The sequence below is a fragment of the Podarcis bocagei genome (assembly GCF_964188305.1).
Source record: "Podarcis bocagei genome assembly, chromosome: 13".
Taxonomy (NCBI): Eukaryota; Metazoa; Chordata; class Lepidosauria; order Squamata; family Lacertidae; genus Podarcis; species Podarcis bocagei.
In genome coordinates, this window is record NC_138138.1 from 10,864,368 (window position 1) to 10,877,987 (window position 13,620).

The window sequence follows — 13,620 nt, forward strand, 5'->3', positions numbered from 1 at the left end:
CTAACCCATAAATATTACCTCGGGTTAAGAACATTGCTTCAGGATGAGAACAGAAATTGTGCTCTGGCGGTATGGCAGCAGGAGGAGGCCCCATTAGCTAAAGTGGTGCTTCAGGTTAAGAACAGTTTCAGGTTAAGAACGGACCTCCGGAACGAATTAAGTACTTAACCCGAGGCACCACTGTATTGTTAAGCAAAATATCTAGTTCAAACCTTAAACTACACCTGTCTTCCTTCTGGTGAGACAAAAACCATGCTCTGCCTCAAGTAATACTACCAACCCATATTTTCCTCCTGTAGTATTTCCATATAAATATGCTGCCTTTTATATACCAGGTGCAAATTTTCTCTATTCTGGCGTTCCTTTGCATTCATGTAAGTGAATTTGGGATTGTGTCCTTTACTTCTAATGGAGTGAGATATAAGGTGGAATATCTATTATGCAGGAAACTGGAGCAGAAAATGATCTCTGCGTAACGTTTTCTTTCCAGATAGGCAAAACTATTTTGTAATTCAGGATCTCAGATCTTCACATTCATGTTTCTCATTGATTGCTGTCTGTATCTTCCTTGGGTTCCTTCTGTCTTAAAGCACAATCCCCACGGGAAGGGACTCTCATCCCTTGAACCCCTTCAAGTCATTTGCATAGATTTCCATCCCTGACACTTAATAACTCCCCCAATTTTATCCCCGTCATTCTGAAGCTGGGCTGCCTGGTGGTGATAATATCTGGGAGCCAAGAAAGAGTGTCATCCACAGCAGCAGCAACATGTTACGGATTTGTTTGATTTGGCTGGCCTCCAGTTTCTTTGCGGGTAACTTTGAAGAGCTGCGTTTTTCTCTCTGAATTTTTAAGGCAAATGTTGCAGATCCACTAACTTGTTTTATGCCTCTCCTTCCAGAATCCAGTGGGCAGATCATCACTCAGACACCGGCTTCTTTACAGGCAAGTCCTGGGGACAGAGTGACAATCCAGTGCAAAGCTGCCTCTTCTGTCGGCCGTTATATGGCCTTATATCAGTTTAAATCAGGTCAGAACCCCAAGCTACTGATTCATTCGGGTTCAACCCGCTTTGAAGGGACCCCTGATTGCTTCAGTGGCAGCTACAGCGGCAACGACTTCTCCTTCACTATCAACGATGTCCAGGCTGAGGACATTGGGGTATATTACTGTGGCCAGCACATCACACCTCTCCACAGTGATACACTTCAGTACAAAAACCAGCTCGTGGCCTAAGACAGCAGGAAGGAATGGCAGTGGGTGTGTTGCAGCAGCACCGCCCTTGCAGTTTGCTGAATGCGAGGGGGCTGGAATGGAGTATGAGAAAGGGGGTGAGGACCAATGGCTCTGTAGATCAACCAATAGGAAGACAGCCTGGGCCTGACTGTTCCAGGTGATCACACCTTTTCCTCAGACTCCTCCTATTATTATTGTTATTATTATTATTATTAACTGAAATTATATGACATATAATTTTTATATGTCAGACCATGTCTGAGCCACAAGAAGATGGCCCATTTTTTTATTCTGATTTTGTCATAAAATTATTTCGGAAGGGGAAAAGAAGCAAGCAAAGACATTTTAAAGAGGGAGGGGGGAGAACTTGGTAAATCACCACAAGACCAGTGTTTTTTTCTAAAATAATGTTTAGGGGTACTCTCATTTTCCTACTCATATTGAAATACTGCCCTTCAATCTTCATTCACAAAATGTTTAGGGGTATGCGTCTGTCCCCCCAGAAAAAAGCACTGCGTGACAAGACTGTCCCAGGACAGATTATATTGTTTTCCAACTAATTTATGAAAACTGAAGAAACAAAGGATTATCAACCATAAACAAGTGTACCTTAGTTGATATTGGCCTATCATATTCCCAGCATGCATTGTTGTTTTATACTCAATATTGGAGCTTCCTGTAATTTCTGTTCAGTCTTACTTCAGACCTTTTCCTTCATGTCGAGCTTTTAGATCACAATATGCATGATGCCATGATTCTAAATTGTAAATATACATTCAGGGCATACTTGAGTCAAAGCAAGCCAACAAGCACTCTCACATCCAGATTATTTCCTGAACTCCCCCAATATTTCAAATATTTACATCTCATCCTTGTTGCATGGACTTTGCAAAGGAGAGTCCAGGGGTGACTATCTTATATTCATGTCATTGGCATGAAGAGCAATTCCCATCCTCTGGCGTGGCAACATGGGATGACACTTGGCTTTAATTTTGTGCATGTCACATAACCAGGATATTTAGGTTCTAGGCATATAGCTACAAGTATTATTACTCCCTATTCAAAGAATGATTTTTCCTATTTTTTTCTCTCATGCTGCCTACCAATGTGCTTGATATCTGAATTGGCAGGACTTTAGAGATTGCTAGCTGACACCTCAACCGTGTCTCATAGAAATCCCCTGTGGCCACCTGCTCAGATCGCAGCGTTTTCGTTGCCACTTTGGCAGGTGACAAAGCAGCTGTCAGTTTCTGAACTGATATCCAGTCCTCGTCGCACATCATCACGGCTACATGTTGCCATGTCTTGACAAGATGGCTTTCTTCCATTTCAACACTCACCACCTTTCCTCCAAAGAGTTCAGGCTAGCACACTTAATTCTCACTCTCCCCGTTGTATCTTCACAACAACCCTGTGAGGTCGTCCACTTTAGCTGAGTGGGATTTGAAGTCCAGTCCCCCAGCTCCTAGGCTGATATTGTAACTGCTACGCTGCACTGTCTCTCCGGACATCAGTTCAGGAACTGACAGCTGCTCTGCCAATCAGCCAAAGTGTCAACTAAAACACTGGACTCTGAATATGTTGTGGGCGAAAACCTACTTACTACAGATACATTCACAGTACAGCCAACACCAACAATGGGAAGCTGTCTGAGCAATGCAACCTAGGACAGTTATCACTCAGAAAACAGCAGTTATGTTCTCTCACCTATTATGCCACCGAAAGGTCTTTGACAGAACCTTATTCAAAATTTGTATTCTCAGCATGCTTCCTTATTGCCTTGGCTGAGGGTTCCTATGGGCTTTTTGGCCATGACAATGCCTGCCATACCTTCCAACATTTCTCCGATCAAAATAGGGACATCCTATTCCATAGCAGTAGTCGTCGTTGCTGGAATATTTATATCCCCGCCATCTGACTGTGTTGCCACAGCCACCCTGGGTGACTTCCAACAGTGGAACCTCGGTTTTCAAAAGTCTTGGCTGTTGAACGTCTTGGAAGCTGAATGCCGAAAACCCGGAAGTGAATGCTTCGGTTTTCAAACACACCTCAGAAGTCAAGCAGCTTCCAAGGCACATTTCTCTATTTTTTCAATTGAATTCTCCAACCGCCCATTGAGCGTCGGTGGTTGAACGTTTTGGAAGTCGAACTGTCTTCTGGAATGGATTATGTTCGACAACTGAGGTTCCACTGTGTATAAAAACATAATAAGACATTAAAAATTTAAAACCTTTCCTATACAGTGGTACCTCAGGTTAAGTACTTAATTCATTCCGGAAGTCCATACTTAACCTGAAACTGTTCTTAACCTGAAGCACCACTTTAGCAAATGGGGCTTCCTGCTGCTGCTGCCGCCGCACCACCAGAGCACGATTTCTGTTCTCATCCTGAAGCAAAGTTCTTAACCTGAAGCACTATTTCTGGGTTAGCGGAGTCTGTAACCTGAAGCGTATGTTAACCCGAGGTACGGTAGTACCATTAAATTATTAAATTCAGAATATATACAGAGGTACCTCGGGTTACATACGCTTCAGGTTGCAGACGATGAGAACAGAAATCGCACGGCGGTGCAGCGGCAGCAGGAGGCCCCATTAGCTAAAGTGGTACAGGGCTGCCTTCAGGTGTCTTCTAAGCTTGTATAGTTACTTATGTCCTTGACTCTGGGGATCACATAACTGCCAAAATTCCTCTGATGGAAACAGGGACATCCTAAGGAAAAGCGGGATATGCCAGCATCAAATCAGAAACTGGGATGGTTTCTGGAAATCCAGGACTGTCCCTGGAAAGCAAGGGACCCTTGGAGGGTCTGTGTTCCCTCACCTTTCTGGTTCCCCAGGCCTGTTCTAGACTTCACAATGGTTCATATTTGCAGAGCACATATGAGAAAGCTAATCTCTTGGCATGCACATAGAACAAAGTTGTGCATATTTACAATGCATGCACTTAATGGACGGCAAAATGGGGAAACATGAAAGAATGAAGAGAGGCTATGTAGACTAAGTGTGGTTTTGGCATGATCAATCCTACATATGAGTATAAGTATGCTATAGACAGTGCTAGACAATTGTTAGACCAAAAATTATCCATTAATGAAGATGATTGTATCTGAGGAGGTGAGACCCTCTCTGCATATAATTAAGTTTGCTTGAAATCTCCCTTGCTTTTCTTCTGCTTCATGCGTTGCAACATCCACCACAGACATTTATTCTGCCCTGAAGCACAATCCCACAGGGAGGGACATTCTTCTACTCGTTTGCATAGATTTCCATCCTTGACACTTCATAACTCCCCCAGTTTTATCCCCGTCGTTCTGGAGGGGTTGTCTGGCGGTGAGAATATCCCAGAGGGAAAGGGAAAGGTTTCATGAACAGCAGCATCATGTTTCAGATTTGTTTGATTTGGCTGGTCTCAAGTTTCTTTGAGGGTAGGTTTTATGGCCGGGGTAGGCAACCTAAAGCCGTTGGGCCGGATGTGGCCCAATCGACTTCTCAATCTGGCCTGCGGAAGGTCAAGGAATCAGCGTGTTTTTACATGAGTAGAATGTGTGCTTTTATTTAAAATGCATCTCTGGGTTATTTGTGGGGCATAGGAATTCGTTCATCCCCCCCCCCAAAAAAAATATATAGTCTGGTCCACCACATGGTCTGAGGGACGGTGGACTAGCCCACAGCTGAAAAAGGTTGCTGACCCCTGTTTTAAGGGAAGTGTTGTACTTCCTGAGTTTCTCTGGGAAATGGGCTGCCTTCACCATCTTCTTTTCTCTCCTCCTAGAATCCAGAGGGCAGATTGTCATCACTCAGACACCAGCCTCCCTACAGGCAAGTCCTGGGGACAGAGTCACCATCCTGTGTAGGGCTTCCTCTTCTGTCAACAGCAATATGGACTTCTATCAGTTTAAACCAGGGCAGAAACCCAAGGTGCTGATTTATTCAGGTTCAAGCCGTTTTGGAGAGACTCCGGATCGTTTCAGTGGCAGCCACAGCAACACTGACTTCTCCTTCACAATCAACGGTGTCCATGCTGAGGACGAGGCAGAATACCACTGTTTCCAGCGCCAGAAGTTCCCACTCCACAGTGATACACTTCAGTACAAAAACCAGCTTGGTGGCCTAAGACGGCAGGAAGGAATGACAGTGGGTGTTCTGCATCAGCGGCATTCATTGGCCGAGCATCTTTTTTGAAGTCAGTAGGTGTGGCGATCACACAGGGTCCCCGGACGTTTGACGGTCTATTGATCCCTGTGCCACAACTGTGCTCACTTCCCCGCTGCCACCAACCTGTTACTCTTGGGTACAACACTGAGTCCAGACAGTTGTTAAAAGTGAACAAACAAAAAAAAAACAAGTTTATTTTACAAACATTAACAAGTTTATGGTTTCTCAGACAATATTCCTGTCAGTATCTTAACTTTAGTTTCTTTACCGGCCTATACCTTCCCAATACCTTCTGACTGATTATCTCAATGGTTTGACTGGCTCCTCTTAACAAATTCTCTTACTCTCTCACAGCAAACTAGTCCAACCCACAGACTTATCTTCTCTTTCTCTTCTAACTCCAGACTGTCTTCTCAACAACTCTAGTAAAGGGACCCCTGACCGTTAGGTCCAGTCGTGACCGACACTGGGGTTGCAGCGCTCATTTCGCTTTATTGGCCGAGGGAGCCGGCGTACAGCTTCCGGGTCATGTGGCCAGCATGACTAAGCCGCTTCTGGCGAACCAAAGGAGTGCACGGAAACGCCGTTTACCTTCCCGCCTGAGTGGTACCTATTTATCTACTTGCACTTTGACGTGCTTTCAAACTGCTAGGTTAGCAGGAGCAGGGACCGAGCAACGGGAGCTCACCCTGTCATGGGGATTCGAACCGCCAATCTTCTGATCGGAAGTTCAAGAGACTCAACAACTCTAACTCCCTAAAAACCTCTGTGCTTAAAACTTATACACAGTTAACTCTGCCCCCTGGGTTCCCATTGGTTAGTCATTTTACAATTAGTTAACCCTTTCCCTATGAACCCAGTATGATGTCATACACATAGGAGGGCAAACGCCACAGAAGGTTCCAGGTTAAATCCCTGATATTTCCAGCTACAGCACAAGGATGTGATCCCTGATCTAAAATGCTGGAGAGTCCTCTCAGACTTGGAGTACATGGACGGGGTGTGTGTGTGTGTTAAAAACTTCACCTGCCGGATCCAGTTCCTTACTCCTAACCTAGTTTGAAGAACATTTCTGGAGCACTCAAAAGCTTGCTTGCATGTTATGTGTTGACATTTGGGGTTGCCTATCTGCCCCAATTCATATTCAGAAAGCTATTTTTCATCTACTGTGTATATTGTTATGCTGCCTGCTAACATGATTTTTTTAAAAAACCATACTGATGGTACTTCTGAGCTTTCCAGCTGACATTTCAAGCATGTCTCACAGAAATCCCCTGTGGCCAGTTGTTCAGATTTCAGCGTGTTCGCTGCCACTTTGACAGGTGGCAAAGCAGGTGTCAGTTTCTGAACTGGTTCCCAGTCATTGCCACGGGGCAGGAGGGGGCATACATTAGATTTGGTTCATATTTAAAGGTGAACCTACCAGATTAGCACTTTCCCAAACTACATGAGAACCGAAACACAAGTATGCTTAAGAATCTGCACTTACCTGAATTTTCCATAAATTTCTCCCACCAAACCACGTATACAAAAAAAGTATATATTGGGGGAAAGTAAGCACCAAATCAACATACTAGTGAGAATAACATACAAAAGCACATTCTGCTTAGGGGAAGTTGCCAGAAAAACAATGTACATTAGTCAAAACTCTTTAACGGCTTTACCACACTGGCTCTGAGAATATTAGTTCAGAAACTGACATCTTCTCTGCCAATCTCAACTCAATGCCACAAACTGAATTGTATTTGGAAGAGAAGGCGCAGTTGCACTCAGAGTATACAGTTGTACCCTGGTTGCTGAACCCCTTGGAACTTGTACGTTTTGGCTCCCGAATGATCAAAAACCGAAAGTGAGTGTTCCGGTATCCAAACGATTTTTGGAAGCTGAACATCCGGCACAGCTTCCGATTGGCTGCAGGAGCTCACTGCAGCCAATCAGAGGATGTGCTTTGGTTTCCAAATATTTTGGAAGCCGATCTGACTTCCAGAACGGATTCCGTTCGACTTCCAAGGTATGACTGTACTAGAAGACTGTATTGACTGCACTTTAGAGATTGCTGGTTGACACCTCAACCACGTCCCATAGAAATCCCCTGTGGCCGGCTGCTCAGACTGCAGCTTTTCATTGATACTTGGGCAGGTGCCAGAGCAGCTGTCAGTTTCTGAGGTGATATCCAGTCCTTGTCACAGGTTACCATAGCTACCTGTTGCCATGTCTTGACAACACTCGCGTAGTTCCAACAGTCGCTCCAACCTACCATAGCTTCAGTGCCATCTTGAAGAGCTATCCAAGATGGATTTATTCTATTCTAACACCCACACACCACGTTTCCTCCAAAGAGATGAGGCTAGCATGCTTAATTCTCCATCTCCCCATTATATCTTCACAACAATCTTGCGAGGTTGGCCAGGGTGAGAGAGTGTGATTAGCCCAAGCTCACCCAGTCCACTCCTTAGTTGAGTGGATTTGAACCCTGGTTCCCCAACACCCTAGGCTGATATTGTCACTGCTTCAGGCACAAAACTGGAGCTGGCCTGAAAATATATCAAGGCAATATATTATTTCTGGAAAGATGAATTATTTTGTAATTCAACAGGTCAGATCTCACTGTCTTGTATTTCAGAAAGTGAGGCCTTCTCATTTACTGCTGTCTGTGGGTCAGCAATGGGGCAGTGTGCCTTTGGGGCTGAAGTTAAACTGTTGGAAGGTTGCAGTGCCTCGTGGTTCCCTCTGCTTCATGAGCTGGAACCTCGACCACAGACATTTCTTGTGCCCTGAAGCACAATCCCCACGGGAAGGGACTCTCATCCCTTGAACCCCTTCAAGTCATTTGCATAGATTTCCATCCCTGACACTTAATAACTCCTCCAATTTTATCCCCGTCATTCTGAAGCTGGGCTGCCTGGTGGTGATAATATCTGGAAGCCAAGAAAGAGTGTCATCCACAGCAGCAGCAACATGTTCCGGATCTGTTTAATTTGGCTGGTCTCCAGTTTCTTTGCGGGTAACTTTGAAGAGCTGCGTTCTTCTCTCTGAATTTTTAAGGCAAATGTTGCAGATCCACTAACTTGTTTTATGCCTCTCCTTCCAGAATCCAGTGGGCAGATTGTCATCACTCAGACACCGCCTTCTTTACAGGCAAGTCCTGGGGACAGAGTGACAATCCAGTGCAAAGCTGCCTCTTCTGTCAGTAACTATATGGCCTTATATCAGTTTAAATCAGGTCAGAACCCCAAGCTACTGATTTATGGGGGTTCAACCCGTTTTGAAGGGACCCCTGATCGCTTCAGTGGCAGCCAAAGCGGCAACGACTTCTCCTTCACTATCAACGGTGTACGTGCCGAGGACGAAGGGGAATACTACTGTGGCCAATACAACAGCTATCCTCTCCACAGTGATACACTTCAGTACAAAAACCAGCTCAGTGGCCTAAGACAGAAGGAAGGAAGGAATTACTGTGGGTGCTCTGCAGCAACAGCAGCATTCTGCGGTAGAGCATCTTTTTCCAAGTCAGATTGTTCCAGGTTACATCCCTGGCACTATCAGCAACAGCAAAAGCGAGGAACCCCTGGCAAATACCCTTTTGAGCCCTGTCAGACTTGGATTACATTGACAGAGAGTGATATGGATGAATCCAGTACCTCTCTCCTAACCTAAATCCGAAGAAGAGTTCTGGAGCACTCAAAAGCTTCCATGTTCTGTGTTGCATGTCATGTGTTGATATTTGGGGTTGCATAATTGCCCCAATTCATATTGGGCATCAGTTTCTGAACTGAGACTCAGTTTTTCTCGCAGGTTAGGATGGGGGATAAATTAGATTCAGTTCTTATTTAAAGGCGAATTTACCAGATTTGCACTTTCCTGAACTATGTGAAAACAGTGACACAAGCAGAAATTCACGCAGAATTTCCCCCGTGAATTTCTCCCACCAAAACAAAGCATATATTAGGGGAAAGTGAGAATAAAATTAACATAAAAGTGAAAACAACATGCAAAAATGCATTTTGGTCAGGAAAAATTGCTAGCAAAAGTGTGTACATTAGTCAAAACTGTATGCAAAAATATATTAATGGGGAGAAATTTACAACAAAAAGCTGAGGAATTTCCATTTCCTTTTTCTTAAAAAAAAAAAGGAAGGTTCTCATATTGCTTCAGGTCATCCTCTCCCTCCCCCCCTTCTAATGTCTCACAACAAATGTAACTGATTTGTGAGAACAAATGTACAACCTGAAAAGAGAGACAAGGCGTGTACTTTTGTAAATTGAGAAAATCTTCAATAATTATTATTTTTTAATTGCTTCAGCAGCGTGAAGAACTGAATTCATGGTTGGAAAACTGAGAAGCAGAGAGAGAAGAAATTGAAAATACCTTCCATTTCTAATCACAGGTCATCCTGGCTTTGTGGCACATATTTTCAAAAGTCTAATGATCACGCCAACCAATCAGTGGTTGGTGCCATCTTGTTTGTTAATCCAAGAGGCTTATTCAATTTTAGTGCGTATACACACACAGAGAGAGAGAGAGATGTTGGGGTGGTATATTGTCAGGCATGAACAAGCTGGCAGTAAATCACACCACGTGAGTTGGCGTTAACTCTTTATTAGCAAAAACCCAATCTGCACAGACCTCGCAGAGTGTCAGGCCGAAAGAGCACAGCCACCTATCCTTGGAAGGTCTTGCTCCCATGAAGCAGCTGCTGAGACTGAAGGTCCCCAACTCTCTGCAGCTGTTTAAGTCTCCTCCTCTCCAAGGTTTTCCCCAAGCCACTGGAGACTGCTTCTGCACATAGCCAATATCTCTGTTCCACCCTTTTCATGCCTCTCCTGCTTCTGGGAGACTGCAAAGAGGGGAGCTTGCATCAGCAGGAGACACCTTGGCTTCTTCACCAGCCTCACTCTTGGCCTCTTTCCTCCCATCCTGCTTCATTTTCTGCCTTTGAGTCTGATTCTGGACTTCTGTCTGCCACAGACTCTCCCAGCTCACTCAGCCCTGTTGCCACCTCCACATCCGACACCTCCTCTTTCCAGTCCTCCCCGTCTTCTCCATCTGACCACTCGTCATTGTCTCCTCACCACTCCCCAGGCTCTAAGCCTTCTTCCTTTGAACCCTCTTCTTTTGGTGGTTCCCCAGCTTACCTTGGCGTGATGCTGTATAATATTGGCATGGTCACGTAGCCTTGGCAGTGTCTTCGGAGGCTTAGCGTTGTTATCACTGAAGCCAAGGAGCCTGCATTCGCTCCATAGGACGCACACACATTTCCCCTCAATTTTTGAGGGGAATTTTTGAGGGGAAATGTGTGTGCGTCCTATGGAGCAAAAAATAAGGGTAAGTTCTTAACCTGAGGTACCACTGTAATTGTTATGTTGTCAGCAATGGGAGTTGCAGTGTCACTATAACATGGTGTCAAAGACAGGAATAGGTTCAAGTCTGGCTGGCAGACAGCAGGTCTGAATACTCTCCAGAAACTGGGCTTTGCTCCTCAAGCCCTTCTAAACTTGGGCCTGGGCCAAGCAAGATCTGTGGTCAGGCAAAGAATCACGGACACAGAGACACAACAGGACGAGAGGTATGTTGTGGCCCTGGCAGCATACCTCTATTTTCTTGTATCAAGAAACATAAGAAGGGTCTTTACTCTAGCCAGAAGCTTGGCCTTGCCCTCGCCGGTTTTGGAAGGAGCATTTGGAAAAGTCCCGTATGCTCGGAGACTTTGCACCTGCCCATTAGGGGAAATAGGAGGCCCCGAACATTTATTTTTTTAGATGTCCTTTTTATGACGTGGTACGCAGAGATACCATTGACCCCCTGCTGGTGAGGCTTGCTGACCTTCCAGATAAGTCCAAACTCAATTTTCTCCCCTTAGGCAAAGACCACAAGACGACCTGGATGGTCGCCAGATTCTGCACGCAGATTTGCAGGCGCAGACCACCCCCGGAAACAAATTAGTTCGCCGGGAAAACAGTCGAAGTCGCCCTCCAGGGTGTCAGGGCCAATTTGTATTGCACAAATTTTTAGGTCTTTATGTGTATATGCGAAGACAGGAGTGTCTGGCGTGCTCTGGTCCATGGGGTCACGAAGAGTCAGACACAACTAAATGACTAAACAACAACATGTGTATATGTGCTTATCTTAGGTTTTAATTTTTAAGCTGTTGTTGTACACTCTTTTACATGTCTATTTTATTTTTGTGAAAGCTGTCCCAGTTGTGCTTTTCGATGCTGGTCTTTGACCGTAATAAATTATGATGATGACAGGAATATAGGACACTGGTTTATCCTGAATCAGACCATTGGGCCCATCTAGTTTAGTATCACCTGCACTGGGGGGCAGCAGCTCTCCGAAGCTTCAGTTGGGAGGTTTTCCCAGCCATACGTGGTGTCAGGGAACTGACATCAGAGCTAGAGGCGGAGGGAAGGCTCTCAAATGATGCTGGAGAAGGGCCCAGCAGGGAGAGAGGCAGCTCCGCAGATGGGGAAGCCAATCAGCGCAACACCAGGGATATAGAGGGGCTGATGGGGGAATCGGAGAGAGGGCTCCAGGACTCTTCACCAGACACCAGCGGGGAGAGCACGGGTCCTCCGCTACCCACGCCCACCCTGCGCAGAAGACTTCCGCGCAGAGAGAGTAGGAGGAGACTGGGTGTCAAACAACTTTTATGTTGGAAAAGGTTTAAGAAACGCCCACTGACGCATTCTGCTAGCGACTGAGGCAGCCACGAAGTGAAGGGCTGTCCAGACTGAAAGGTTTAACAAGGCAACATAACCAGGAGAGGCAGCAACTTACGCACGAGCAACCCCATACCCATTACACGTGGAGATGTAGAGTAGATGCGTCTGAGGGTGCACTGAGCAATCTGTTGGGCAATCTGTTTTCCAGTGCCTATCATGGACTTCAGGTTAAGCTGCCGATTGTCATGGATAGCGTAGAATGAAATTCCCTTCCTCATTTCTCTTTACAACATGAAATGCTGGCTCAGCAGCAAGACCAGCACACAAGAAGAAGAGTTTGGATTTGATATCCCGCTTTATCACTACCCGAAGGAGTCTCAAAGCGGCTAACATTCTCCTTTCCCTTCCTCCCCCCACAACAAACACTCTGTGAGGTGAGTGGGGCTGAGAGACTTCAGAGAAGTGTGACTGGCCCAAGGTCACCCAGCAGCTGCATGTGGAGGAGCGGAGACGCGAACCCGGTTCACCAGATTATGAGTCCACCGCTAAGAAGAAGAAGAGGAGGAGGAGGAGTTTGGACTTGATATCCCGCTTTATCACTACCCAAAGGAGTCTCAAAGCGGCTAACATTCTCCTTTCCCTTCTTCAGCCCACAACAAATACTCTGTGAGGTGAGTGAGGCTGAGAGAATTCAAAGAGGTGTGACTAGCCCAAGGTCACCCAGCAGCTGCATGTGGAGGAGCAGGGAATCAAACCCAGTTCACCAGATTATGAGTCTACCTAGAAGAAGAAGAAGAAGAAGAAGAAGAAGAAGAAGAAGAAGAAGAAGAAGGAGGAGGAGGAGGAGGAGGAGGAGGAGGAGGAGGAGGATAGTAGTGGTTTGGACTTGATATCCCGCTTTATCACTACCCAAAGGATTCTCAAAGCGGCTAACATTCTCCTTTCCCTTCTTCCCCCACAAGAAACACTCTGTGAGCTGAGTGGGGCTGAGAGACTTCAGAGAAGTGTGACTAGCCCAAGGTCACCCAGCAGCTGCATGTGGAGGAGCGGGGAAGCGAACCCGGTTCACCAGATTAAGAGACTACCGCTCTTAACCACTACACCACACACAAACATCTGCACTTAGCTTGCTTGTAAATGGGTCTTGACTCAAGGAAAGGAAGGGTGGTTGGTTGGGTTGGGTTTTTGTTTTTGTTGTTGTTTGCATGGATCAAGGCCTCAGGACTGTGAAAAGACCCAGCCCCTCTGAAATACCAGGACAGGACAATAATGCAAGCGAAGACCACCAGGCACCCTTTCCTTGAAGTGTGAGGTTTGAAGAAGCAGAAGTAATAAAGTGTTTCGCAATGCAAATAATATGCTGCCCTCATTTGCTTTGCTCCACCCATATTCCATTCCTATCAGCTCTGGACAGTGATAATAAATCCTTGGGTGCCATTCTGGGGCTTCATTGGCTAGGACCTTGAAGGCTAGGCAGTGAACACCATGCAGATTTCAATGCTTTTCCCCATAAGTCTCTTTCTCTGGATCCAAGGTAAGAGGAACAGTTAAAATGGATTTGATTA

The 13,620-nt window shown here is 45.6% G+C and overlaps 1 gene segment (V, D, J or C); it reads left to right on the forward strand.

The window, feature by feature from the left end:
* The first annotated feature begins 4,553 nt into the window (after window positions 1–4,553).
* The window catches only part of LOC308571275 (Ig kappa chain V region Mem5-like), a 30,930-nt gene continuing 21,863 nt past the window's right edge, over window positions 4,554–13,620 (forward strand). The window contains exons 1-2 of the V gene segment in view: window positions 4,554–4,660; window positions 5,008–5,305.